A 5,928-nucleotide genomic window follows, 5' to 3' on the forward strand; every position below is an offset into this window, starting at 1 on the left:
TCATTCCTTAGGTAGCAATTTATATAGAACTATCCTTTCTTGATTAACTTTTAGGAAAGACATTTTTTATCAGAATAATATGGACCATGTTATAAGCTAATAGAAAAGGAGGTCTACCAGTTTCACATCACCTCATCTTTTCTAAAGGCAAATATTTGGCTTCAGGTTTGGCAAACTGCAAGTTAAGTGCAATCAGAAGTAAGTAGGCATGGCTGTGTAAGTCAGGAAGCCATAGGAACCAACATTTTAATGAAACTCCTGGCTACACACCTCTAATTAGATGTATATGGCATCGAAGGCATAAAAAATCCAGATTGAATATAGATATATTATATCTACAATAGAATATTACTTAGCTATGTAGTGAAATTAAGTCCTGATATATGCTAGAACATGGATGAAACTTCTAAAAAAATTGTACCAAATGAGATGTCTGTTTTAAAATGACAAATATTGTATCATCCCATTTATAGGAAAGAGGCACATGCAGGAGACAAAAGCTTGATATGCTTACCAGGGTGGAAGCAAGGTTGAAATTTGGAATCCTAGCTTAGGGTTCACTGGTTTCTGTTAATGGTGGTGATGGGCTGATTTAGAAAAGGCTAGTGATGATGTTTCCATGTTACAATGAACACAGTATCATGGAGTGCAACATGAAAAACTGTTCAATTGGCAAATCTTTTGTTATACTTATCAAAGTTTTATTTAAAAAGTGAATGTGGTAACCATAGCGAAAATGCTGAGATGAGTTCATATTAAAAAGAAACAATCTACTATAATTTCATGCTAACACTTGAAGCTTGGTAGTTGGTGGCAATATGGCAATAAGCAATAAATTCAATGAAATTGTTACTTCCTTGTAGAAGGGCTCTTTTTCATTAATATTGGTTTTCCTAACCTATATTTCCAAAATGCAAAGTTTAGCTAGCAACAACAGACAAGGAGAATGTCGTTACATTTCACATTTCTCTCAATGTAATATTTTTCAAGTGAATGTTGTATTTATATCCCCAAAACTCAGTATGACGAACAAAACATTAAATGGGAAATGTTAATTCCAGACTGAAATTGGTAGACTGTCAGAATAGCTTGTGGCATTTTGGAAAGTGTAGCAAATATTAACAAAGAAGATGGAAATAACTAGAATTTGGGGGTTGACATTAACTTATTATATTTTTAGCACTTAAATATTTATTTTCATAAACTATGTGATTTTTTTTGGAACAAACAATTGATGTCAAGCAGAAAATGTCTTTAATTAGGGGAAAAGGGGAAATTAATTATAAATAATTGTAAGTAACCACAATCCATCTGTCAGTTTACTGTGCTGTGTGGTGACTTGCACACATTGCTGCAATGCTGGAAACTGTGCCGCTGTTGCTACAAATACCAGCAGGCTCACCTTTGATGAACAGGATTCAGCAGAACTTTCAAACTATAGGACAAACTGGAATCAGTCTCCCTATCTATTTCCAAAATTAGTCAGTGAATATCTATGTGGTAATTACATAATCTGGTGTCAATTTGTGAATATTAAGAGTGAAGGGGTGGAGTTTAGCCTGACAACCAGGTCACAGCTTGATGACCTCATTTAGAGGCATGAAGGGGATAACTAGCTCACTGCAGGTGGGACACACACTCAATTCCCAGGAGACATTCCTGGTGACAAGCCACATGGAGCTATGTTGATGGCATCCAGAGTCTTGGAGCTGGAGGAGCCATGTGGAGATACATGCCAGCACTAAGATGCTCCCACTGCCACTGGATCCACAAGACTGTCCACCTATTGGCCTGTGATCTTCCTGCACTCAGCAGCATTACATGGGTTATGTGACTCTGAAGAGGAATGTACAGACTGGTACTTGACATATGGGCTGATATCGGACTTTTGGACTTGATCTGAACCAGACTGGGATTTTTTTAATGCATAAATACTCTTTATATAAAGTTCTTTCCTATACAACATGAGTGTCTCCGGATTTGTTTCTCTAGTCAACCCTGGATAACACAACCTAATGAGTCACAACAGAATGTTGTCCTATATAGTGCTAGAAGATGAAACCTTACTTCGGAAGGCACTAAACAATAGTAACAAGAATGAACACAAATGTGGCAATTATCGTGAATATTGAATAATACTAGGCAATGTTTGGTTCTAGTTATACATAAGGTTGTCTTGAATTGAAGCTGACAGCAACCACCAATGTTGATAAAGCTCATTAAAACTGAAATTAGGAGGAAAATTCACCTGCCTGGTGCTCCTGCTGCCAGACCAGAAAATTAAGAGAAAGAAGGCCATTGCTGGAAGGCTGGGTGCTAAAAATAAACTCAGAGTACTAGGGTCTGGTTCAGACCTCTCCCTTCAATGTTCACCTACGAAAAGATTCAAAAACATACTGAAATGCTCTTAAGTTCACTGTGTCTTCCTGGGGGCTCCACTAACCCCTCACCAACTCTATCATGACAGCATCTGCCACCTCTTCCTGTGCCCTAGCCCTGTAGTGAGCAGTAATTTCCTCCAGCTCGTTGTCTAAAAGTCCTCATAGACTCACAGAGAGCCTCTGGGAGCTAGCCACAAGACCTCACATGCAAGTGCCCTGTGCTGCTAGCTGCCCCATGCCTGCAGTCTAGGACTGTATTACTCCCCTCCCCAGCAAGGAACTGCAGGAATACATCAGCTATCCCCTTCCCATCTCTCCCCAGCTCCATGCCTGCCAGCATGGGCAATGGTAGATACTTAGACAATAATTTTCAGCAACCGAAGAGCCACTGGGATATTTACCTGTGACAGAACACAGTTCCAGATAGGACAACTGGAGGGAGGGACAAAGGACGGAAGTCAGGGGAGAATTCAGATTCAGTTGTCCCCAAATCCTCTCTTAAGCTGCCCCTCCTTCTCTGGAGGACAGCACAGTACAGCCCCAATACAAGGGGCACCCCACATTATAAAAAGCAGAAAAATATATTTTACTTTTCTTAGTAAAAACACCTTCAATTCCAGGCTGTGGTTATTTGTGCAACTTTGAATGTAAGCCTGCAGACCTCTTCCATTAACATCCATTAACATAGCAAGGTAGCTAGAGCTAAACTCCAGAGCACTGCCTAGGGTTTTTAACATAACAAAACTGGAAAGCCCACAGGCTCTACCACTCTTTGAAAGGCTGATAGCCCAGACCAAACCTGTGGCCAAGCTGTAGGCCTGTCCCAACTCAGCCCAGCAGCACATCTGCAGTCACCAGCCTCACCCCAATCTCAAAGGCCTCCCACCACCACTAGTCATGGCCTACATAGCAGTCCAACCCACCACCATAGTAGACCACAGGTACCCATCGAAAACACTCTGACCAGTTACACCGAAAAAGAGCTCAGGGCCCCTTGGTCTACCAGAAACATGGTGCCCAGTTCTTAAAATAATGACACACAAACAGCAACATACCACAACACTCTCACCAGGAAAACAAAAATGACAAAAGACAAGAGTGGAGTTAATGATGCTCATAGAAGAATCAGACATGGATCTGCTACAAAAAGAAATCTTCAGAAGACTGCTTAGAGTGATACAGGAGATGAGGGAAGCAGCACAGAATAAGAACTCAAGGATAGAGTAGATGAAATCCATTCACCAATGAGAAATACAGGAGTTAATGGATGGGGTAACAGAAGCTAAACACAAGTTCACAGATTTGACTAACAGACTGGAAGAGTCAGAGAATCATACTAGTGATCTAGAGACCATCGGGCAGACTTCAACAAATGGAAAAGACAGCCAAACAAGATAATAAAAGAGGCAGAAGAAAACCTGAGATCAAGAACAGATGCTATGAAGAGGTACAATACTCAAATAATTGGTCTAACAGAACAAGACACAATGAAGAATTGGTCTAACAGAACAAGACACAATGAAGAAGTTAATTATCATGGTCATTTCTGGTTGCAAACACCCCCACCTTAATGAATGAGAAGCCGACACTCATACAGGAAGCAGAGGGGACACCAATTAAACTAAACCCCAGGAATTACTCACCAAAGCATATAATAGTTAAATTATCCAATTCTAAGGAAAAAAAGAGAAAATTTTAAGAGCAGCAAAAGAAAAGAGGTAGTCACCTACAATGCAGCTCAGGTAAGAATATACTCAGACCTATCAGCAGAAACCACGATGAGGAAGAGAGAGTAGAGTAATGCCTTCCAAAAGCAAAGAAAAAATCATCTGCCCGAGAATCCTCTACCCTGCCAAACTATCTATTAAGATAGATGGGCAGTAAATCTTCCAGGACAAGGAAAAACTCAAAGAATACACTGTAAGAGACCCAGCACTGTGGAAAATGCTTGCCAATTCACTATGGTCAGAAGACCAACATCCACCAAACACAAACAGAACACATATTACCCAACTTTACCCAGAAGCCAATGCACTGATAAAAATTACCAAGACAACATGGCCTCAGAGGGAAGGAAGCCCCCCCCCCCCCACACAGAAACACAGCACACTGCTATGAAGGGTGATAGGAAAACACCCAAAACGAAAGATATGAGATTACAGCAATGAATCCACAGATTGTAATAATAACTCTGAATATCGATGGCCTCAATTCATCCATTAAAAGACAAAGGCTAGCAATCTGGCTCAGAAAACATAACTCATCAATCCGCTGCCTGCAGGAGACACATCTTAAGCTAGCAGACAAAAATAGACTAAGAATAAAAGACAGGCAGAAAATATATCAGACAATTGGCAAATGTTAAAAAGCAGGGGTTGTAATCCTAAATTCTGACAAAATTGACCTCAATGTGCAAACCACAATAAGAGACAAAGAGGGGCACTATATAATGCTCAAATGATGAGTAAACCAGGAACCAGTGAACATAATAAATATGTACATGACTAATGATAGACCCATGCAATTTGTCAAACTATTCAAAAGCTGAAAAAAGAAATCACAGATTCAACAATGATAGTAGGAGACTTTAATACACCCCTACCAGAAAAAGATAGCTCACTGGGAAAGAAGTTCAGCAAGGAGACTACAGAGTTAAACACTACAATTAGGCAACTGGACCTAATAGACATTTATCAAGCTCTCATTCAAAGGAAAAAATATTCTAGTTTTTTCAAGTGCACACAGCTCATTTTTTGAAACTAGACTACATGCTGGGGGACAAGCCCAGTCTGAGCAAATTCAAACATATACAGATCACTCAGACATCCTTCTCAGATCACCACACTATAAAGCTGAAGATCAATAAAAGGACGACCAGAAAAATAAGGGTAACAATTTGAGGATGAATAACGATCTTCTGAGACACGAACAGGTACTGGCCCAGATTAGAGAGGAGTTTAGGAAGTTTTTAGAAACTAATGAGAATGAGAATACAATATATCAAAACATAAGGGATACTGTAAAAGTAGTTATCAGAGGTACTGTGACAGCAATAAATGCATATATGAAAAAGGAAGAGAGACTTATGACTGATATGTTATCACAAAACCTCCAGAAAGAAGATCAGAGTCATAAGAATAACCACTCCAATAGCAAAAGAAAGGAAATAATGTAAATCAGGAGAGAGAAGACAGGAAAATAATGCAAAGTGTCTATACAGCAAAAACCCAGTTCTTTGACAGAATCAACAAACTGCTGGCAAAAGCCTAACCAAGGAAAGGAAGGAGCAAACATCAATAGCCAGGATGAGGAATGAAACAGGGGAAATCACAATAGACCCCAACAAGATTAAAAGGATAATCCCAAAATACTATGCAACTCTGTATTCTAATGAATTCAACAACATGGAAGACATGAACAAATACTTGGGAAAACAATCCCTCCCTACATTATTCCAGATAGAGGTAAAGAACCTTAACAGACCCATATCAAAGGAAGATATAAATATGGCTATTAAGAAATTACCAACAAAAATAGCTCCTGGACT

The sequence above is a fragment of the Tenrec ecaudatus genome, chromosome 12 (assembly GCF_050624435.1).
Source record: "Tenrec ecaudatus isolate mTenEca1 chromosome 12, mTenEca1.hap1, whole genome shotgun sequence".
Classification (NCBI taxonomy): Eukaryota; Metazoa; Chordata; class Mammalia; order Afrosoricida; family Tenrecidae; genus Tenrec; species Tenrec ecaudatus.